General features: G+C 43.9%; 1 protein-coding gene across 3 annotated transcripts in view; it reads left to right on the top strand.

Moving 5' to 3' along the window:
- Nucleotides 1–14,351: 14,351 nt before the first annotated feature.
- The window catches only part of EZH2 (enhancer of zeste 2 polycomb repressive complex 2 subunit), a 63,578-nt gene continuing 53,693 nt past the window's right edge, over nucleotides 14,352–24,236 (top strand). The window contains exons 1-2 of one of the 3 annotated variants that reach the window (XM_042926967.1): nucleotides 14,966–15,073; nucleotides 23,265–23,406. The gene's annotated coding sequence lies outside the window, so the exon portion shown is untranslated. Of the gene's footprint in view, nucleotides 14,466–14,965; nucleotides 15,074–23,264; nucleotides 23,407–24,236 lie in introns of those variants that run through there. The other 2 variants (XM_042926968.1, XM_042926970.1) reach the window with 2 other exon arrangements.

Raw genomic sequence — 24,236 nt, 5'->3', positions numbered from 1 at the left:
AATAGCAACATAGTATTTGTAACATATATAAATATATATAATAAAAGTTATATTACCCTTCATTTAACTCTACGCTTAATGATGGATATTAAGCTATTTGCTAATTTTTTCTATTATAAACAGTGTTTTGGTGACTATCCTTATCTTTAGGTGCGTGAACAAGAATTTTTGTAGGAAAGATTCCTAAATGGAGGAATGGGCCCTCTGGGGGCCCATTATGCAATAATGATAAATATTCCCACACTGCCTTCCTGAAAGATTTGTCACTTAGCACTCCTGACAGGTATGAGTCCTGCGTCCTCGGTCCTCACGTTTCACTAACATCATATTTTGAAAAACACAAGTTTATCAAGAACGTTTGACCGAGCTTTGCGTCGGGCTCTGTGCTGACAGCTCAGAGCCTAGAGCTGCTTCAGATTCTATGTCTCCCTCTCTCTCTGCCCTCCCCTGCTCATGCTCTGTCTCTCTCAAAAATTAAAAACATTTAAAAAAATTTTAAAAAAAGAAAAAAAGTTTTAAAATTAAATTGCAGCACGTGGTTGGCTTAGTCCGTAGAGCATGTGACTCTTGATCTTGGGTTTGTAAGTTCAAGCTTCACGTTGGGCGTAGGGACTACTTAAAAAAAAATAGGGTCACCGGGGTGGCTCAGTTGAGCTTCTGACTCTTGATTTCAGGTCAGTTCATGATCTCAGGTTCGTGGGATCGAACCCCATGTCTGGCTCTATGCTGAGGATGGACTTTGCTTGCGATTCTCTGTCTCTCTCCCCATTGTTCGCATGTGCTCTCTCTCTCTCTCTCAAATAAAAATAAATTTAAAAAAATTAAAAATCTTAAAAAAAAATCAAACCAAAAAGTTGCTTTTCAAGACTGAAAGCAAATGCACCAAAATGGTGAAATGGTTCTCTTTGGAAGACAGGCTATGGGCAAGTTTCATTTCTTTATAATCTGAAGGGGGAAAAAAAGTTATAATTAAAACAAGAACGTTAACGTTCAAACACAAATGTTACAGAAAACAAGACAGAGAGAGAGAGACAGAGAGAGAGACGTCATAGGTCCTGTCTGGTTAGCCATGGGATAGAATAGAAGTGGTTTCTTTATACTGTGAAGCAGTATTGGGACACTTGGTACACAAAAACAGTGATCTGGAATAGGCATTGGTTCTTTAAGATATTGCTATTAAAAGGCATACGATTATTATGCTCTGAAAGTAGTGATGACTTAACAACCTAGCGAAAAATTTAGTAATCTCATTTTGTGCCAGAATCCAGCCTGCTTTAAAAGAACCTTGGCTTACAAAATAATATGAGGTCTGAGAAATAATAAAATTATGGGCGGAATGAATGTCTTTTTCCTGAGAAGTTCCTGCCAGTGTGCACTGACTGTTAGATACTATTTTCTTTTGCATTTATAACCTAAAAAGTATGGAGCAATTGATCATTCTCTTACGATTATCCTAGGATGATCTTGGTATGAAAGTATTCCAAAAGTGACTTATGAGGTCCATTTCCAGTAATGTTGTAAGCTTAGGGATTTTTTTGCAAACATTTCACAGGTGACATGGGTGTGACAGCAGCACACGATGAATTGAATCAGCTCTATCATTGATATATTGTCCTTAGTTTAAAATGGCTGCTTTTTTTAAACATATGGTTGATATATTGTCCTTAGTTTAAAATGGCTGCTTTTTTTTAAACATATGGTTCCCGGCTGACGTTTTATCGCTGCTACGGGTTTTCCTCCCAAAAGATTATACACCACATTGATAAATTTCATCAGCGGGAAAATATTTTCTCCTCAAGTGAGGAATGAATTTCTGCAGTTGGAAATGCTCCTTATATTAAAAGTGTTGAATTGGAACATACTCTTCTTGTAATGGTAGGAACGTCTTCAGTCAACAGTCAGAACATGGCAATTGTTTGCGGTTGCAAAGTGACGTGTCAATAGAGTGTCGTGGAACTTGTACGAAGCCAGAGTTGCAAAAGGAATTGCCTTACTTGTCCATCCAGCCCGGTGTCCTGTGCCAGAGAAGGGGCAGGACACCAGCCCTGAGTGTGTCCGGTAGCCCTCTGCCCACGGGTCCGCAGGTGCAGGAGGACACGGGGTGACCCAGAGAAATCTTCCGGCTCGGACTCACTGTGACATACAGGCGTTCGAGGAGGGCACCACTCTGGAGTAGGAAAAGCAAGAAATCAGGTTGAGGATCTTGTTTCCGGAAAGATTTATTATCCAGAGAGAGAGAGAGAGAGAGAGAGAGAGAGAGCTCACCCCAGACTTAGAAATTCCCGTCAGATGGGGCGCCTGGGTGGCTCAGTCGGTTAAGCGTCCGACTTCGGCTCAGGTCATGATCTCATGGTCCGTGAGTTTGAGCCCCGCGTCGGGCTCTGTGCTGACAGCTCAGAGCCTGGAGCCTGTTTCAGATTCTGTGTCTCCCTGTCTCTCTGACCCTCCCCCATTCATGCTCTGTCTCTCTCTGTCTCAAAAATAAATAAACATTAAAAAAAAATTAAAAAAAAAAAAAGAAATTCCCGTCAGAAACCTCGTAGAGCCTGGTCCTGAGTTCAGGGTCCTGGGCACACACATTGCTGCTTCTGAGATCGTAGGCAACGAGGACTCTAGAGGACAGAGAATTTAATCTTCTAGCCGCCCCTGCTCGCCCCTCCACCCCCACCATTCCCACTGGTCATAGGAAGGGGCTGCTGAATGGGTCCAGTTCACTCTGCTCTTGGGGGTGTCTACCTCACCTCATTGCTGACCTGGCCAACTTTGAACCTTGGCGTCGCTAACTCCACTCGTCTGCTGCAAACCCCACATTTCTTTCATTCTTCCTTTCCTCCCATCCCATCCTTCCTTTCTTCTTTGATGTTTTGTTTTAAATGTTTATTTATTTTTGAGAGAGAGAGAGAGAGAGCGAGAGGGGAGGAGCAGAGAGAGAGAGGGAGACACAGAATCCGAAGCAGGCTCCAGGCTCCGAGCCGTCAGCACAGAGCCCGACACGGGGCTCACACCCACGAACGGTGAGATCATGACCTGAACCCAAGTCGGACGCTTAACCGGCTGAGCCACCCAGGCACCCCTCTTCTTGCTTTCTTGAGGAATCCTTCTCTGTGTCGTCTCCCTCTCTCTTCCCCCATCTGTATTTCTGATCTGGTACAAGCAGGGTGTGGACCAAAGCAAGCGTTAAGTAAACGCCCTTTGAATACATACATGAATGATCATGTATGGCTCAGACTTTTAAACATTTATGCAAACATTGTAAAGAAACTTTTATGTGTGTCTAATTATACTGTATTTTAGGGTAATGAGTTCCTTAAGCTTGCTACTTACCGAATGAAGTCATTCTCAGTTGTGTTCAATATACATTGTAGAGAACGAAAGGCGTGCTTTTTAATCGAAACATCTTGGGAGTCATTGGAAAAACCTAGGTTCCCTTTATCCAGATGGCATGTGTTTTCAGAGAACTTGAACTCTTGATTCGTTTCTCCTCCTTTGTGTCTTCAGAAGACCACTGCCTGTCTTTATTGGGCAGAATTGTTTTTCTTTTCCTCCCTGGCCTCCACCTCCCTCTCTCCCTCTCTTAATCTTTCCAGGTACAGTGATCAAAAATGCTTGTTGTGTTTCCTTTTGTGGACACCTTGGAGTGTTTTGGTTTTGCTTTTAGGGGCTTTTTTTTTTTAGATTTTGTTTTTGTTATGAACAGCCCTAAACAAAATTCCATAGCGATACTGCCTGAGTATTTCAGGTAGCCAAGTTATAATAAAATATGCCACCAAATTAGAAGAAACCATATAGAAGATATTCTCTATTTCTTTAGCTACCGGGGTCAGACTTGTGAAAAGGAGGCATATATACAGGGGATTTTGGAAAAACAAGTATTCATATAGCTCATTCACTCATTCTTTTATTCACCGACTAATTCATGAAGTCCTTTATTTAATTGATTTTTATCAAGCACATCCCATACACAAGACACATTAAGTACAGCGAAGTATACAGAGATGAATGTAACAGGCCCTCTGCCATTAATAAGTATAACATTATCTGGAATTGAACTTGAACTAGTATGTAACTGGTAGTGAAATATTTGAACCACCTGAAACAAGGATAAAGCGTTTTGGTGGCAAAAGCTTATGTTCCTGAATTATGCAAAGGTGTCTCTGAACAGATTCTTGTCTCAGAAATTGTGTTTGGTTTTGCTTTTTCAGTTTGATGGTAAAAGACAAGCAGTGATTGTTGCCTTTTAGGCCGTAGGACTTCGTTTATAAACAACTGTCTTTCCAAGTGCCTTTTCTGAGGCTTCGGCTGATGGCCGAGAGGTCTTCTTTTCTTGTCTCAATTCTTTTTTCTTTTCTTTTAAAGTTTTGTTTATTTTGAGAGAGAGAGATAGAAAGAGAGAGGGAGTGAGGGGCAGAGAGAGAGAGGGAGAGAAAGAGTCCCAAGCAGGCTCCACGCTGTCAGCAAAGAGCTTGACTCGGGCTCAACCTCATGAACCATGAGATCATGACCTGAGCTCAAGTCAAGAGTCAGCCGCTTAACTGACTGAGCCATCTGGGCGTCCCTCTTGACTGATTTCTTTCACTCAGTGTTCTGTTGATCAGATTTATTCATATTGTTGCATGTAGCTGTAGACTGTTCATTCGCAATGTTGTAGGACATCCCATTATGTAAATTTACCACAATTTATTCGGTCTACTGTTGATGGGCATTTGGATGGTTTCCAGTTTGTGGCTTTTAGGAATAGTGCTCTTAGGAATATTCGGGTACATGTCTTCTGGTAAATATGTACACATACCTACTTATGTCCACATGTACATACATGCTAGATCTATACTGAGCAGAATGACTAGCCTATAGAGTATTTAATATCTGTTCAAGTTCATTTCTTCTCAACCTTCCACAATAGTTGTACCAATTTATACCCCTTGTTAGAGGAGGTAATTAAGAGGTCGTGACTGTGGTTGACTTGAGAGCTGGACCTGGGCAGCTGGAGGCTCCTCAACCCCTTCCCTGCACTTGAATTGATGCCCTACCTGTTGTTCCCACAGCGGGAGCTATTCTGAGGACACAGCCTTGAGAGAGTAGGGTGTTGAGAGAGTAGGGTGCTGAACCCCAGTAAGGCCTCTATATAAACTTTTTAATGTTTATTTATTTTTGAGAGAGAGAGAGAGAGAGAGAGAGCACAGCAGGGGAGGGGCAGAGAGAGAGAGGGAGACACAGAATCCGAAGCAGGCTCCAGGCTCCGAGCTGTCAGCACAGAGCCGACGCCGGGCTGAAACTCACAGACCGCGAGATCATGACCTGAGCCGAAGTCAGATGCTTAACCAACTAAGCCATCCAGGTGGCCCTAATTTTTTGAGTTTATTTTGAAAGAGACAGAGATAGCACGAGCAGGGGAGGGGCAGAGAGAGAATCGCAACCAGGCTCCATGCTGTCCGCGCAGTCGGACGTGGGGCTTGAACTCAGGAAATCATGAAATCGTGACCTGAGCTGAAGCCAAGAGTCGGACGCTTAACCAACTGAGCCCCCCAGGCGCCCCTATAAACTTTTAAGATTCTGGCAAGTGGATGTGGAGACCTAAGGCAGCTCAAGACAAGCCTCATATGTAAGTTCCCTTGCTTATTAAAACCTCCAGTCACCAATCTGGACTGGTCTGCCTCTTTCTTTGGTCTCTCTCTGCCCTCTGAGTACAGAGGCCAGTTTGCAAACCAGTTCTCCTATTGGCAGTCTATTAAGCATTTTGGGTGCCCCACATTTTTGCCAATGCTTGATATCTTCTGTATTTTGTTTGTTTGTTTGCTTTAGCCATTCTAGTAGGTACATAGGACTGTGTATTATTTTATGGTTTTATTTGCATTTCTCTGATAACTGGTGATATTTCCCACCTTTTTATACGTGTATGGGACATTTGTGTATCTTTTGGGGTGCCCATTTCAGGTATTGTGTTTTTTCTTTCCTGGCCATTTCCTAATATTTTGGCTTTTTAAAAAATTTAGGTTCTGTGGGAACTCTTCATATAATATGATGACAAATCTGTTGTCAGATAGGAGTATAGTGGATTTCTTCTAATCTTTGGCCTGCTTTTTCGGCGTTTAATGGTGTCTTTTAAATAACAGAAGTTCCTAATTAAAAAAATTTTTTTTAATGTACACTTGAGAGAGAGAGAGAGAATGAGTAGGGGAGGAACAGAGAGAGAGGAAGACATAAAATCGGAAGCAGGCCCCAGGCCCTGAGCTGTTAGCACAGAGTTGGAGGCAGGGCTCGGACTTATGCACCGTGAGATCATGACCTGACACGAAGTCAGATGCTTAACCAACTGAGCCAGGTGCCCCGGAAGTTCCTCATTTTAATTTCACTCAATTGATCATTGCCCCCCTTATGGTGAATACTTTTTGTGTCTTGTTTAAGTACTTTTTGCCTCCTCCAAGATCATAAAGATGTTTCTCTATGTTTTCTTACACATTTAGATCCGTAACCCATCTGGTGTGAGGTAGAAGGCCAAGATTTTTCCCCATGAGGATATCTAGCACCGATTATCACGAAGACCATCCTTTCCCCACACACTGCTGGCTCACCTCTGCTATAAATCAAGTAGCCAAAAAGGTATGAGCCCGCTGCCAGGCTCTGTTTTGTCTGCCATTAGCGCCACTCTTCGTCCATTTTTGTGCCACTCTCACTGTTTTAATTACTATAACTTTAAAAAGCTTGGTTTGATATCCGGTAATGCTGACTCCCATGCTCGTCTCTAAGATTATCTCGGCTCTTCTTGGCCTTTTGTATTTCACATATATTTTGGAATCACCTTGTCAATGTACACGTGCACATATGCACCCATAAACACTGCAGGGATTTTGATCGGCGTTGTGTTCAATCCATGCATCTTCTACATCATAAAAATGACATTGCCTCTACTTAAGTCTGTTTTTAGTTTTCCTCAATATCGGTTTATAATATTCAGCATATAGGTCTTGTATATTCATTTCTCATCAGGTTTATTACGAGGTATTTGATGGTTTTCCAAAGGGAAGTGGTTTCACTTTAAAAGTTTATTTCCGGGGCACCTGGGTGGCTCAGTCTGTTGAGTGTCCGACTCTTGATTTCAGCTCAGGTCATGATTGGTGAGTTTGAGCCCCACATCAGGCTCTCTGCTGTCAGCACAGAGCCTGCTTCGGATCCTCTGTCTTCCTCTCTCTGCCCTTTCCCTGCTCATGCTCTGTGTCTCTCTCTCAAAAATAAATAAACATTAAAAAATAAATAAAGGAGTGCCTGGGTGGCTCAGTCGGTTAAGTGTCCGACTTCAGCTCAGGTCATGATATCACGGTTTGTGAGTTCGAGTCCCGTGTTGGGCTCTGTGCTGACAGCTCGGAGCCTAGAGCCTGCTTCAGAGTCTGTCTCTGTCTCTCTGTCTCTTAAATATAAAAAATAAAACATAAAAACAAAAAAAAATAAAAAAAATTAATTTTCTCTGTTCATTGCTGGCATATAGAAATTGATTTTTGTAAACTAGCCTTGAATCCAGTGACCTTGCTAAATGTACTCATTAACCCTGTTGTAATCATGAAATCGGTTATAATCCATTCATTTAACTTGATCAAATCTCTCTTTTAAAAGTCTTAAAATGAAATGGTAACATCTTGATCAATTTAGCTGAGTTTGTGTTCAGGAAAGCGAATAGTACAATATGGCTAGAATTTAGCGTAGTGGAAATATGAGACGAAACCGATATGACAGCTTGTTTCATCCAAAGAAGAAACGAGAGAGCCGTGGAGAGAGAGAGAGAGAGATGGAGAGAGAAAAAAGAGGTGGGGGTAGGTCCTAATTTCAGATGTGACGTTCTATCGCTCGCGTGGCTGTATTTTCTCGGTTAGAGGTGGGTCCCACCTGCACTCAAGGGGAATGGATGGCACAGGGCGTGAGTAGCAGAGGTGGTGATGACTGGGGCGCCTGCATGGCTCAGCTGGTTGAGGGACCCACTCTGGATTTCAGCTCAGGTCCTGGTCCCAGGGGTTGTGAGCTTGAGCCCCGGGTAGAGCTCTGTGCTGATGGTGAGGAGTCTGCTTGGGACGCTCTCACTCTCCCCCTCTCCTTGCCCCTTCCCAACGCGCACACATGGGCACGGGCTCTCTCTCAAAATAAACTTAAAAAAATACATGATGACCAAATTAGGTGTACACTTTTTTGTTAAAAAAATTTTTTTTTAATGTTCTTATAAATTTTCTTCATCTAGGTATCTATCCATCTATTTATTTCATTTTTTTTACATCCAAGTTAGGTAGCATTATAGTGCACTGATGATTTCAGGAGTGGAATCCAGGGATGCACCCCCTCTGTATAACCCCCAGTGCCCATCCCCACAAGTGTCTTCCTTAATGCCCCTGACCCTTTAGCCCATCCCCCCTCCCCCAGCCCCTCCGGCAACCCTCAGTTTGTTCTCTGCATTGAAGAGTCTCTTGTGGTTTGTCCCCCTCCTTGTTTTTCTATTATGTTTGCTTCCCTTCCCTTATGTTCATCTGTTTTGTATCTTAAATTCCACATATGAGTGAAGTCATATGACATTTGTCTTTCTCTGACTAATTTTGCTTAGCATAATACCCTCTGGTTCCATCCACGTAGTTGGAGTACATTTTTTTTCTCTTTACGCCACATCTTCCTTGGCCCAGCCAGGGCTGCCTTCCAGCCTTCAGGGTAAGGCCACTCTTGTGTCTCAGGAGAGGCATCTCTCCTCAGACCTTAAACAGACACTCCTAGTTGGCAAGCTCACGTCTCTTACCCAAATTTATATCCCATGGCTCTCTGTTCTCAGAGAGAACGGTTCTCAAGAACTTTTACAGTTTTTACTTTTGCTTTGTGCTCTGTATGCCTAAAACCAAAAAAAAATTTTAATTTATTTTATTTTTATAAAAATGTTTATTTTTGAGAGATAGAGAACGAGCAGGGGAGGGGCAGAGAGAGAGAGAGAGAGAAGATCCAAAGCGGACTTTGCCCTGACAGTGCAGAGCCCAATGTGGGCTCAAACTCATGAACCTCGAGATCATGACCTGAGCTGAAGTTGGATGCTTAACCGACTGAGCCACCCAGGCACCCCAAAGCCATCAGTTTTCAAAATCTCTGCGAGGACTCGTACATTGTTTTAACACCAAGCAGAATGAATTGATATAAATGCAAGGTCACAACATAACTTTTGCACCCTAACAAGCTGTAAGCCCATTCTCAATGACCAATTCTCAATCACGAGTGGGTGTCTGTTGTAATCACACGTAAACTTCTACCTAATCTCCCCACGTACCTGCCTTGCGTCCACATACTCTCCTGTTCATGCTCTTGGCAAAGGCCAAGTTTTCCACTCAAACTCCAGGACCGACCCCTTATCACCTGTTCAAGGTCTGGAGCCCACCCCCTTCCAACACAGTCTCGTTAATCTGTTGTCAATTAATCTGCAGGCCCCGATAACTAGGGCCTAAATTGTTGCTGGAAAAGTTTTCCTCCTCACAAAAACTTACCACCTACTTCGAAAGAGGGCTTCATACCTCCATTTGATCTCAGACTTTCTAATTCAGTTCTTCTTTCCAGTTTCTCTCTCTTTTTAAATGTTTATTTTTGAGGGGCGCCTGGGTGGCTCAGTCGGTTGGGCGTCCGACTTCGGCTCAGGTCATGATCTCGCGGTCCGTGAGTTCGAGCTCCGCGTCGGGCTCTGTGCTGACAGCTCAGAGCCTGGAGCCTGTTTCGGATTCTGTGTCTCCCTCTCTCTCTGACCCTCCCCCGTTCATGCTCTGTCTCTCTCTGTCTCAAAAATAAATAAGCATAAAAAAAAATGTTTATTTTTGAGAGTGAGAGAGAATGAGCAGGGGAGGGGCTGTGAGACAGGGAGACGTAGGATCTGAGGTAGGCTCCCGGCTCTGTGCTTTCAGCACAGAGCTCCACGTGGGGCTCAAACTCATGAACCGTGAGATCATGAGCTGAGCTGAGTCATAAGCTTAACCAACTGAGCCACCCAGGCGCCCAGCCAGTTTATCTCTAACTCAGGCAAGACCCTGAGGGTGAAGCATCCCCTGAGGGGAACCAAACTATCCTTTGTAGCCCCTGGGCCAGCAAGACCCCGCCTGTGATTGACCCCAGGACAATGATCCGACTTGACCTTTGCTGCCTGTACTCAACGACCCTTGCTCCACCTTTTCCTTATATAAACCCAGAAGTAGTTTCAGCACTTTGGAGCCAGTCTTTGAGACGCCAGTCTTCCCTGCGTTGGCTTCACTGAAATACACTCCTTTCTTGTTTCACCACTGCTCGTCTGTCTTTGGATTTTGTCAGCAGCGAGTGGCCAAAACCAGTCGGTTTGGGACCCCTGGGGCCACGTGCTTGTGCACCCCTGCACCCGGCTACCACATGACATTTCTACTTGGTTTTAAAATAGGCCTCTCAAACTCACTGTGTCCCAAGCCAAACTCTGATCTCCAAACCTCCATCCCCATCAACCCCTCCTGGTCCTACAGCCCCTGAAGCGTCCAACTCAGTTATGACTCACTTGGTCATCCACAGGCTTGCTTTCGACCTCTTTTTTTTTTTTGCATCCTATATCCAATCTGTCAGCAAGTCCTATTGCCTATTTCTTCAAAATACATCCAGAATCTGATGTTTTCCTACCAGTTCCACTGTTACCACTCGGGCTCCTGGCCACGGTCACTTCTTGCCTGGATTGGTAGGAGAGGCTCAGAGCTGCTCCTCTGGTCTGGTCCCTGCCCCACGTCTGGCTACTCTCAACACAGCAACTGGAATGCTCTTGTTTTAAGTGCTGCCATCACCTTTCTGCTCAAAATCCTCTCCCTTAAGTAGAAAGTAAAGTCCTGGGGCACCTGGGTGGCTCAGTCGGTTGAGCGTCCGACTTCAGCTCAGGTCACGATCTCGCAGTCCGTGGGTTCCAGCCCCTTGTTGGGCTCTGTGCTGACAGCTCGGAGCCTGGAGCCTGCTTCGGATTCTGTCTCTCTCTGCCCTTTTCCCTGCTCCCACTCTCTCTCTCTCTCTCAAAAATAAATACATGGTAAAAAAAATTAAAAAAAAAAAGAAAAAAGAAAGTCAAGTCCTAACTAAGGTCCTCAGAGGTCCTAAAAGGTCTGCCCGTGCCCCCTCACCTCTTCTGCCTCGGTCTCCGGTCCCCTCTCCCTTCCAGTTCCCAAAACACACGAGGCAGGCTCCCCCTTGGGGCCAGGCACTCACCCTTCCCTCTCTGTCAAGTATTTCTTCCAATGTCCTTTTCTGGGAGAGGTCTTCCCTACCAAGCTATTTTAAAATTACTGCATTTGCACTCAATTTACTCCTTTCGTGCCAGGTTTTTTGCCATATCCTTGCCATTACCTCACATGCCACATCGTTTGTTTTTTGTTTGTTTCTCTTCACCAAAATGTCCGCTTCACCTTGGCAGGGATTTTTGCCTTGCTCACGTTGAATTCCTAGCACCCAGGACAGTGTCTTTCAACTAGTAAGCTCCTCCATAAACACTTGTTGAATGCAGAGTGAATAAATGAAATGTGTAGGAAGTAAATCCCATTCATGGGGTAGAAAGGAATGCTCTGTGATGCTAATAGCCTTAACTTTGCACTTGACCTTCTCCCGTTCCCCCAGGAAAACCCTGGGGATAAACTGTGCGCCAGCAGTGATAGGCCCTTGGGAGTATAATGCAGAGGTAACAACACGACTTTGGAGCTGAACTGCCCAGTTTTGGTTTGCTCCCATAACTGAAATAGTGCATCTCTGTCTTCAACAGAGGACAGAATCACCTGCCAGGGGTAGTACAGTTGTAATCTGAACGTCTTTACAGGAACGAAAAAGCTTCGGGACTCTCACCCTTCACATTCACCTCGTGTTCAGCCTGGCTTTCTGTTTCTTTAAGCCCCTACAGTAGCTACCATTCACCCCCGCCCCCCCCCCCCCCCCCCTGCACACACACATTTTCTTGCTCTCCCTGCTTGGAAATCTTCAGAAAATTCTTCTTAGTATTGACCACAAAATACCTCCCTCTCCCAACTTTCCTGTATATGTCCATATACAAAATAGAATTGCAGCATACTGTATGCCCTCCATATATAATGAAATTCTCTTGCAATGTTTGAAAATTATCCCCTTCTCCTGCCATCACCGTGACCTAAAATGTCTCGCTTACCCGAATGTCAGCACTGAACGAAGACAATATTGTCACCCATTGGCATCCCTACTTCCTGGTCCAAGTCAGCCTGCATATTGTATTGAACTTAAACATGTACCATATTATAAATATTATAATACAGCCCCACTTATTCTCTAAGCTACTCCCTTATTCTCCCAGTTGGGGCCCTCCCCTTTGTTATATTCTGCGAGTGGATGTTTATTCCCATTTCCAGTGCCCTCCCTGCCTCAATCTAGATCGTATGCTTTCTTCAGTGGAACTAAAATTTCCTTTTCGGAGTTTTGGTGGGGGAGGGGTGGGAGCGTTTTGATCTAACATCATTCCTTGATTTTAAATGCCTTAGCAATTCATATGCCATTTCACACCATGCTGGATGTATTTAGATATGGCTTTGATTTGCATTCTGATAATCTGTTAATGTAATTTTCTTGATTTTTTCTTTCAATAATGTCCAGATTGTTTTAATATTTAATATATAAAGTACAGGTAAAACTAATGTGATAAGCAACTTAGGGATGAGTAGTTAACTTTTGAGGTTTGAATTGCTGTTTAATGAAGCAATTGTAAATTGCTGGTCTAGATGAAGCTTTTTGCCTTGAAATATGAATGTGTTGGTGACTGTTGGGTATGATAGATGGGATTTTTACATTATTTTATGGTTACATCTCAGGTGCATTAACTCTTGCACTCTTCTTGTAATGTGTTCATAATTTTGCTTTTATTTGGGCACACGATTGTTTTCTCTGTGGCTCCCCTGCACATGTAATTCCAACACTGAATTGGTTCGGAATACAGGTGAGGAATGGGATGGTGATTTAGGAAAAGGGGAAAATTACGGGTTAAATCATCAAACGAAGAATTATGGCCACTGAAAACCCTTAGTCAATTAAAAATACAACAAACACGATTTCTTTAGGCTTTTAACTCAGCAGTTCATAGTGGACCCTGTCTGAACGCACAATATGGGATCCCAGTTTACATGGGTGATTATTTTCCCGTGTACCTAAAAATAAATTCGGACTGATCTTAACTTGACTGACAGATAAAACCAAAGGGGAGCTTGTGTCCTCAACCGAATCCTCCTAATTCGTCTGGGTCGAGGCGGGTTTAGTCCCAGACCATCTTGTAGTAATTGAAAAGTGTTGCAATTATCCTAACGTTTTCCAGGGGCATTAGCAGGAGGCAAGTGAAACACACTCATCCTTGATAAATGATTCTTCACGTTGACACGTGCACTGGAAGGCTCCGAACCAGGCGTCTTGAATGCGGAATGGGAAGTAGCTGTAACGTCGCTCTTGCCCCGGTCTCTCGGGCGATGGGCACCGCGGGCTCCAGCAGCCAGAGTCCCTCGGGCCGAGGGACCCAGCGGACAGAAGTAGCGGGCAGGTCGCTCGGGCGGGCGGCTCGCGGCTCCTCGCCGGCCGCGCGCCCGCCCGCCCGCCCGCCGGCCCCCGCTCCGCGCGCGGGGAAAAGAGAGCGGCAGTTGAAACCGTTACCACCCCCGAGTTTTTGAACTGGTTCAAACTTGGCTTTCGGCCCCGCCCCGCCTCTCCGGCCCGGGAACTCCGAGGCGGCGGTTCCCGCCAAGCGCCGCCAGCGCGCCGTCCCGCCCTCCGGCCGGTTCCCGCCACCCCACCCTCGCCGCCCCACCCCCGCCCAGGCTCCGAGCTCCAGGCTCCGGAGGCGCCCCCGTCCCCGCCCGCCTGCCCGCCGCCTTCCAGAGAGGCGCGGTGCGTTCAACGAAAGAACAAAGGAACGGCGCGGCGCTTCCACTCGGCGGCCGCGTCCCTCAGCGCCCGCCCGCGCCCGCGCGCACGCGCCGCCCGCCCGGCCCGGCCGAGTCCCGCGGGCGCCTCTGCGTGGGGCTGGCTCGGCGCCTCCGAGCCCGGCGGGCCCTGTGATTGGACGGGAGCCCGCCTCGCGTCCCGCCAATCGGGGCGGCGCTTGGTTGGACTGGGGGGGCCAAATAAAAGCGATGGCGATTGGGCTGCCGGGTTTGGCGCTCGGTCCGGGAGCGTCCGACACCCACTGGGACGCAGAAGGCGGTGGGGCCCCGGCGGCGGCGGCGGCGGCGGCGGCGGCGGCGCGCGAGAGCGGCGCGCGGGAGCGGCGCGGGCTGGGGCGCGGGGCGCAGGTAACGCGCCGCTGTCGGGCCGGCCGGCCGGCGGGGCGCTGGAGCCCGGCGAGGGGCGGCGGCGGCGGCGGCGGCGGCGGCGGTGGTGGCGGCGGCGGCGCCGGGACATCCCCGCCGCCGCGTTGCCCGTCCGGGTGTCGCCCAGAGCGGGCTCTCCCGGGCGCCGCTTTTGGAGGCGGGGTGAGAGGAGACCCCTCGGCAGGGGGCCGCGGGGGTCGGGGCTGGCCCGCGCGCCCCCGCGAGCGGGCAGCGTCGGACCCCGGACACCCGAGGCGGGAGCAGGGGCGGGTGCCCGAGGGGGGCGTGCGGAGGGGTCCACTCGCGTGCCCGCCCCTCCCGAGGCGCCGGGGCTGGGCTGGGGGCGCTCCGGTGCCCGGGGCGGGCTGGCCGCCGGAGCCCAAGTCTCCTTTGTGTGGAGCGTCGCGGCGGGAGCGCCCGGGTGGGACGGGACACACACAAGTTGGTGGGACCTCGCCGCCGAGTGCGCACTCAGACAAAGGACGGACTGTGTCTCGGGGGAGCTCGGCGCGAGGAAGGGGCAGTGACCCCGGGCCTGACAGCAGGCGGGAGAGGGGCGTGGGGAGCCCGGGCCGCGGGCGCGGGTGGGCGGGCTCGGCCCCACGCCCCCTCCCCGCGCGCGCGCAGGCTCGGCGGGGCCGCGGCGGCCGGGACGGCGTGCGGAGACGGGACTCGGGGGAGCCGCGCATCTGACGTTTCCCCCGGAGCCGCCTGAAACCTCTCCGGCCCGGGCAGTCCCGGGCCGCCTTCGCCGCCTTGTCTGGCTTTCGGTTAAGTTTTCGGGAAGGGTCGGCCTGGGCTGTTCGCCTCCTTTTTGGTTTGGCTCGTTTGGAGGGCTTACCGTCGAGTTCCCGCGTCCTCGCGTACCCCCTTCCAACCACCAGAAAGTCCGTGCCACGGGGTCACTTTTTGAAAACGGGAGAAATTGAGAAGCACGGTATTTTGGAAAACTTGGTGAACTCCCGCCCAGGGAGTTCCCACTTTGTAAAGAATCATAATCTTAAAAAAAAAAAAAATTTACAAGCTGTTTGGGGCAACTTGTGTGATGCGTCCGAGAATGGCGACAGGTGCTAACGAAATCAACTGTCATTTAGGAAGCGATTACTCCCCAAATCCCTAGGGGTTGAATGAGGATGAAAGGTAGAAATAGTTGACGAAAATAAAATGCTTATGACAAATGCGCGTTTAGACGATACGCCTTGCAATTTCTTATTAATTGGTTTTATCTTCCGTGAACAATAGCTTTGGCGAGTTAGAAAAGACTGGTTGCAGAAATGTTTGTTGCCTAAGAAATTGGATGTGTGCTGTCCACAGTTAAGCCAAACTTCCTTTGTTTGTCAGGGTCTTTGAAACTTAAATTCATTTGGAAATAAAAATCTGTGTTTGGAATTTAAAAATATTTTACTACAAGGTTTACTTTTCTTGGTTTCAAAGATGATCGCTTTAATTTTATGGCGTTTTAATATTACATAAAACACCATTTAAAAAAACCTTTGGAAAACTCATGCTGGTACAGTTGGATATGCTTTTATGGGTTTTGGAGTTTATTTTCCATTACTCTTCATTTATGAGCATTAGCAATTAGATCATATTTAGGAATAAAATGAACAGGTGTTCAAACACGGCTTGTTTATTGATAAGCATTTTCATTTAATTGCAAATAAAATTAAGGTATATTTTGATTTTCTTTTCATAGTCTCTAAGTTGGGGATAGATGATAGCATTCTAGTCCTGGATATAAGGAATCCTGTCTTTTTGGAGGTGCATTAGGGTATGTAATGTTTAAAATCTTGGAAACACTTAGAAAAATTGCATCTTCGGTTCTGATTTTTTGGAAGGTGAATAGATTCAAAGAAAAGGAATTCAGAAACACATAGGCACTCTTCTGATTTGTGTTCTGAGAAAGATCTAATGTGCACCCACTATTTTTTTATGGTTTCATAAAAATGGGAGACAAAGAAATGCAGTGTAAAAGTCTTTATTATCCGTATTTTGCCGTGTTAGACACCACTGAACAGACTTTCCAGGGTTGAGATTATTAAATAATGTTTGCATTTAGTTGCTGATAATTGTATATTAAAAAATCCTGATAGTTTTTGTCTGTCGTTACATGCGTTACGCAGGTTTTGGCAGAAATTTGGATCTTTTGGGATAAATTCTAGTTTTTCCCTTGTGTATTCTGTAATTGATAATTATTATCCTCAAACTTGCCCCAAGATTTTTTTTTTTAAAAAGCCTTTTTGGGGAGCTGGCTTAAAGTTTTTGTTTTAAGTTATTTCTGGTTGAATTGTGAATGTATACAAATCAGTTTTAAGTAGCACTGATTTAAAAAAACAACAACAGTTGTTGATTTAGGTCCCCCCCCCAAAAAGTTCTAATACTTTCATACCAGCTTTGCCTTGCATGCGTATATATAAGTAATTGTCTTTGTATCAGCCATTTAAAAATTTTAAGCGGATTTCTCCAGGTCGCAGGTTTTTCTAGGATATCTTCTATCCCTTGAACTGGTATACTCAAGGAGTGTGAATTAATTTCTGTATTGGTCTAAATAAATAGTGATTAAGAAAGTTGATCTGCTTTTTAAAAACTGACAAAAGTTTCTCCAGTGGTTTAATGTATTCTGGGGCCAATTAGAAATGGTTTATGGATTTGCCTTGAAGTCTTTATGTCAGTACAAATGATGAAGACATTTTCTGTGAGTTGTGAAGGATTCTGGACACAGGTGAGATCTTTAGTAGAGCCTCCGTGGAGAGGAACAGCTCATTAAATTCAGGGAAAGGTTCACAATGAGAGGATACCTTTACCTTCTAGAGGCCTTCCCTGAATTCCCAGGCACCCTTGTGTTCCACAGGGCTTTGTTCATACTTTATTATTAAAGCATGGATCAGATTGTATTGTAATCACTTGTTTATGCATCCGGCTCCCTCACTGCACTCTAAGCGCTTTGAGGCAGAGGCTTGTTTTTCTTTGTATACCTAGTAGTTGCTAGAGAACAGCAAACTATCATTTTCATTTCAAAATATGAAAATAATTTGACAAAGGAACTTTTTGCAAAGCACATAGGGCATGTTAATCCTTCCGTTGTGAACTTTGGGAGGTGTTTTTGTCCCTCTTTGAGAAGCAGTGGTTATAAAGAAAAATAATTGTCAAGGTGGATAAGTTCCAAGGTTTCTCCTAGTTGTAATACTCGAGACATTGAAAATTGTGTATCCTTTAGGTATTCCATTGGTATTCAGATTTGGTATTTCAGGCAGCTAGAGAGAAACTTGATGAATGTCTGGGTACCTTGCATATACTATCTGCTTAATTTGATTTGATGTCAGTATTGATGGTCCTTGTACAGAAATAAAAGGAGGGGAAAGTGTTGGAGACAGTAGTAAATCTTTTAATTGAAAGGTGTCTAGTTAAATTGATGAGTTCTTTATCGAAATACTTCGAGGTGGGTTTTGGAGCTAAAACTGAAGGAAGTAGTGCCAGTGTAATTACAGATTATTTACTGGTGTAGCCTCTTCATTCTTTTAAAATGATAGGATAAATATAGATTAGCAAATCCAATAACCTCTCAAAAGGCATAGCTGATAAGTTTCTAAGATGGTCCCATATCTTGCCACTATACTACTTAGTACAAAGATATGACAAAAACAAAGATGAAAAAAGACATTAAAACACCTGCTGTTTGCCAGATGCTTTATTCATTGGCTGCTTTTGTTTCCTATTGTGGTAACATTTACGTGAGATGCTTTATTTTTGATTATTGTTAAAACCACCCTGCATCCATCAACCTGAATGGATAAACAAATGGAGGTATACGCATACAATGGAGTAGTACTCAGCCGTTAAAAGAGTGACATCCTGCCTGACACATGATACAGCAGCGTTGATGAACCTTGAGAACAGGAGGAGGGTAATAAGCCAGACACAAAAGGAGAAAAATTGTGTGATTCCGGTCATGGGAGATACTGAGAATTGGCAAACTCACAGAGAGAAAGGAGAATAGATGTTTCCAGGGGCCGAGAGCAGAGGGGAGTTGGGGAATTAGCGTTTAATGGGTACACAGAGTTCCTGTTTGGGATGATGCAAAACTTCTGGACGTGGATGGTGGTGATAGAGAAGCAGCATTTTGAATGTGCTTAATGCCGCTGAATTCTACACTTAAAAATCGTTAAAACGTTAAATTTTGTGTATATTTTACAATGGGAAAAAACTAAACAATGGTGATAGCATTGCACTCTGCAAACCTTTACCGGTTAAGGAAACTTTGGTCTAAAGGGCTTAAGAATTTGTCCAGGATCATCCAGCTAGGGATTTGTAGTCAGGATCCAAGTTTAAATTGTTGGACTCCGTATCATCTACTCCATATTATCTGCTGGTCTCCTGGATGATTAAAGACTTGTTGGTCCCAAGAAGAGAGTTTATTTGACTTCATCAGAAAGGTATATTTAAAAGTAGGTAATTTGTAGTTGTCTGGGAGGTACAGTCTGATGCCCTAGACAAACTAAAAGATGTCTTTGCAGATTTCTTTCTCAGCCAGAGCTTTAATGGTGTTTGCTCTAGGGAGGAGTACAGTTGAGTTTTAAGTGTGGTCTGTGGAGTCACTTTGTTTGGGCACAAGTTGTTAAATGGTTGATTTTTAGTTATTGTGCCAGTATTGATTTTGAGAATTAATATACTTTCTCATGAATGGAACTAAACACTTAGCAAGTTGAAATAATGTGCTAAGGGCCTATAAGTAAAGAATATGGTGCTACATATGCTTTATGTTAGAAATGTCTATTGCTTCAGTAATAGGTGTTCAGTTTAAAATACTGAAACAATTTAGACTACAAAGTGAAAGCTTTCTGGATCCTTCCAATTCTAGTCCCTACCCGTAACAGTTTCCCCAACTTTTCAATGTATTCATATGAATATGCATTTGTACATAAATTTTACAAGAATGGGATCAAGTTCTTTTGTCTGAGAACAGTTTTTTTAGGTCAGTAGAGACCTGTTCTTATTAAAAAATAACGGATATTTCTTCAGTGCTCACTGTGTCCTTGGCACTGTGCTCAGTGCTTCTGTTTACTTTATATATTTTATATAGATATCTCAATAATGAGAAGTGCAGAGGGCGGGTGACAGCTAGGTAGCGGTAGCCTAAGGGTTTGGATTTGCACACTTTGTTTTCAGAGTTATGATCTCTCACTTCCAGCCTGGGTTTTGTCTGTTTTTTATTTTTTTGGTAGGGCCAATGAACTGCCAATGATTTTAGTATTTCTTAGAGTCTAAAACAACAAGACTCCCAAAAAAGAATTCGCAAGGAGACTGCGTGTAGCCTGCTAAGCCTAAAATACTTCCGATGTGGCCCTTGATAGAAAAAGTGTGCCGTTTCCAACACTGAGCTATTAGGCCGTTTTGTTAAGTAGAATGCATCGTATTCCAGTTTATGAATGTGTCATCACACGGTAAACCAGTTGTGATGGACACTGTTCTCTCCTCAAGAAGAGAACATCTTTCTCTATCTTTGATCATTTGTGAGACCACTTTCTACAAGGAGAATTGCTGTTTCAAGATTATGCACAGTTCAAGTTTTAGTAGACCTTGTCAAGTTGCTTTCTAGAAAGGTACCGGTTTTTTACTTTGAAAAACCAGCTTCATTGAAGTATAACTTACGTACAGTAAGATGAACACATTTGAAGACTACGGGCTGCAGAGTTTTGACAAATGTATACATGTGTGTCACCACCACCTCTGTCAAGGGGTGACGCTGGTGTCTTCAGAGTTCTTTTATGGTCTTTATACAGTCATTTCCCTCTTTTGCTGCTGATCCCATTTTTCTCGTTCAAGAGTGTCCTAAAAACGGAGTGACGCAGTGTATTCTCTTCTGTGACTGGCTTCTTTAATCCTGCATGTTTTTCAGATTTATCTATGTTGTTGCCTGTTGCAGCAACAGGTTTCTTCTTCATTTGAGTAGTAGTCCATTGTGCGACTGTACTGTTTTTTTAATTCCTTTACGTGTTGGTGGACACATGGGCTGTTTCCAGTTTTTTTGGCTATTAATTCAGCTGTTATGACCATTTGTCATATTTGCGGACATATCTTTTAAATTCTCTTGGGTAAATACCTCGTAGTGGATTGCTGGGTCATACGGTAAATACTGGTTTAACTTTGGAAGAAACTGCCAGACTCTTTTCCCACGTGTTTGTGCCATTTTACACGAAGGGTTCTGGTTCCAGTTCCAGCTCCGTGGGTCTGAGTGCACTTGGTCGGCCCCTAAAAAGTGTTAAGTATCTCATTGTGGTTTTAATTCAGATTTCCCAGGTGATCAGTGATGTTGAGTATCTTTTCATCTGCCTCATTGGCCATTCGTGTACGTTTTTTTGATCAAGACTTTTACCCATTTAAACTGCGTTTTTTTGTCTAAATGAGTTGTTGAGAGGTCTTTGTATATTCTTGGTACACATTCTGTGTCATGTATATATTGCAAATGTTTACTAAATTTTTTGCTTTGGTTTTTGTGTGTTACTGACAATGTATAGGTCAAGTTAAGAATTGTTAATGCTGGAGGCATAATTGTTTAAATTCAGTTAAATTATGTGAAAATGAATTTATTCTTATTCCACAAGTCATTTAGTTCTTACTGTAACAAACTGTTACGTGTTTGCAGAGACCTGAAAATGAAAAGGATATTATTTATGCGAATAATATTAGGTGTGTGGCATGGGGGATTTTAATTTTTTAGTTTTTTAATTTGGAATTTTTTTAAGTTTTTTGGGAATTTTTAAATTGAGCTGTTTTTGAAAGTAATAATATTTAGTAGTTCTTTAAATTTTCAATTTTGGGTAATTCAGACCTTTTCAGTTATTAGAATTAAAGGATAAAGAGAATATTAAGAGTCAATCAAAAGTAATCCTCATCTTAGAATCTGGTGTGTAAAAGTGTAAGACTGCAAGCTTGGTCTACCTATTTTGACAGTTAAGTAGATTTTTTGTTATATACACAGATGGTTTTTAAGAGCATATATACTTGATTTCTGCATCTGCTTGTTTTATCTCTGCAGAGTATCCGTTCTTTCTTTTGCTCAACAGCTGGATTACCCTCACAATTTTCAGTTTTTCTTCATCATACAAGTAATCCATTACTCCTCCCCCTCCTTATTTAGTAAAGGGCGTGGGGGACGCAAGCCTCTGGGCTTCAGTCGGGCGTCCTAGACCTCTGCCAGTTACCATGCCCTTGCCCAACTCAGTCTTTCCCTGGGTGTCAGTTCCTGTAAGACACTCCTGAAGCTAGGCAGTCTGCAGAGCAGCCTGAACTCTTGTATCTTAACTGGTCTCCTCTCTGATAGCTTTCTTATCCCCTTCCTCTGTTGCACTCGATTGGTCTTTTTACTAGGCTCCAGGAAGTTTCCTGTGGAAAGTCTGTGCTCTGTCTTCTTTCTGGAATGCCTTCCCTGCCATTTTAGCATCTCAAGATACTGTTTAGTTTGTTTGGCTCAAAACACCCTTAAACTTTCCCAACCAAACCAGATAGTTTATCTCCTGCGTAGAAAGCAATACCACAGAACATCTCTTGTGTTTCCCTCTCTCCTAAGCAATACCACAGAACATCTCTTGTGTTTCCCTCTCTCCTTCATTTTAAACATTATTTTACTCATCTACGTGGTGCAGGTAGAAAAGGGTTTTGTACATAGTGGATAGAAATAAAGTTTTTGTGAAATGGGTTTACGATCGCAGCCATGAAAACTTGGTAGGTCGCTTCTTTAGAACTCAGTAAGTAATTTAAATAGCACCCCTGCCCCTAAAGCAGAGCTTTCTAGATTCTATCAAGTGAGTTTTACATGGCTATATTATGTATCACTCAGTGAACTTTGTTACTTATTGTCAGGCATTATTATAAGATTTTAATTTATATCTTTAACATACCATTGATTAAGGGCAAAAAGGTTGAGAAACTGGAAGCAAGTGAGGAGTGTCAGATAGTAATTCTGAAAATTTATCTCAGGATGATCTTTATCCCTCAGTTGCATTCATGTGAGCTAAATTCATACATCAAGATGTCTAGTGAGTTTTAAAAATGTGTCAAAAAGACAAAACATCATGGCTATTTTATCTATAGTGCCTTTGTTTTTGGTACTAAAGACTGAGAAGTGCTTTGTAAGTAAACCCCCAAATTTAGGAAAATAAGATAATTTTCTTTAAACAGTTAAAGAGTTTCAGTCATTAAAGCAGCTTTTGTACGTTTTTGATGCCATAGCTTAATAGTGAAATGTCCACCGTATTTTATTTGTAGATACACGAATGCCTGCCATGTGCCTACAAATAATAGAACTAACAACTGTTCAGTGAGAATCTACCTTGTGCCTCATAAACATGGGGTCTCTAAACCAAACATTTTCCTTTTAAATTTTGTTGAAAATCATGCATTTTTAATTATTTTAAAATAAGCACTGTATATTTGCTAAATGAAATATCTGTCCTTTGAATATTTTAAAGATTTTAGTGTGATGAACTTTAGAAGTTTTTTACCAGTGTACTGATCTGTCATCTTACTAGGTGGAAAGAAGCTGCAATGAGTATCCTTATTTATAAACTTTTGATGTAAATTGTTTCCATATTCAAATTATTTAATAGTACAAGCAAAAATAGCAAAACTGTTTAAAACACTCCCAGTGGGTACTATGGGATATGTTCCTATGCAAAATGTTGACGAGTCAGAAAAGGTTGGGAAATGTCCTTCTAGAGAAATCAAGAAGACTTATGAATGGCAGAAATGTTGCTTGAACAGGCTGGGAAGGAAATGAGGAGTTGCTGTCCCGCTTTGGCCTGTAAGCAGTTTGGCCTTTGGAGAATATCTGCCTGTAACACAGAGCTCAAGTTCTGTGAAGAAGGTGTTTTTAAAGGGCAGCTTCCATTGGCAGCTAGATTTTGTGCAAAGAACTTCGGCTTTAGTCTAGGCTCTGCCATTAAACCACTTGTGTCTCCTTAGCAAAGAGCTTTTGTGGACTTGATCTTCATTGCAAAAAGGAGACGGACAAGTAACTGAGCAAGTTGTAATTATTGAGGACTTCCATGTGCCTTCAAAGAGGAAGTCGGTTTTGGAGGTAAAGAAGTAGGACCTTGGTGTGAGGGTAAGTAACTTGTATAGGCTCACGCAGCTAGGAGGACCAAAGTCCCTTAGCTTTTGCTGCCTCTGGGTCCTTTGTAGGACTCAAGGTGGTTGGTTTCTTTTTACCAATTTAGAGCCGTTTCTGTGGGGAGTTTGAGAAGCATTGGGCCGGAGGTCACATCCCTGTCGCAGGTGATTGTGCTTCCTCTTGGCTGGCATTTAACTGAGTTGTTACATGATACGCATTTCTCTCAAATTCTTTTTATTAATTCATTCATAAAATCTCTAATGGTGATTATAAGCCTGTTTTTTCCTCTTTTTTTGTCTCTGCATTATATGAATAAGAGCACCTAAAAGCTTTTTTAGGACTGTTATGTATCTGACTAAACTAACTTTGTAAACAATCAGATTGGTATATTGTGATTTGTAATCAGTTTATCCTGTATCTAGCACTGAGCACCTAAAACCCTTGGAATTTTGTAAGTGATGAAGGTGTCTTGATACAACAAACCCCTTTGAACCTTACCTGAGTTTGTGCAAATGAAGTGACTTGGGAAAACACCTATGGATGGGGCCAGTTCCTGGGGGAACTAATATTGGGATTAGAAGGGTTGGAACTTGCAGACCCTCCTTGTCCCCTGCCTCTGGGGAGGGAGTGGGGCTGGAGATGTGGAGTTCAGTCATGCTAACTTAAGGAAGCCTCTGGAGAAACCCAGAAGGGCTGGGTTGGTGCCCACCAGGAGCTGCTGGGAGATTGCTGCCGCCTCCCCCCCCCTCCCCACAGTGGAAGCCCCGCCCCCTTTCCACGTGCCTCACCCCGTGCATCTCTTCTGTCTGGCTCTTCCTGAGTTA

The sequence above is a fragment of the Panthera leo genome, chromosome A2, assembly GCF_018350215.1.
Source record: "Panthera leo isolate Ple1 chromosome A2, P.leo_Ple1_pat1.1, whole genome shotgun sequence".
In the NCBI taxonomy this organism is placed as follows: Eukaryota; Metazoa; Chordata; class Mammalia; order Carnivora; family Felidae; genus Panthera; species Panthera leo.
The sequence above is the reverse complement of the archived record's forward strand: the minus strand, read 5'-3'. Positions and strand labels throughout refer to the sequence as shown.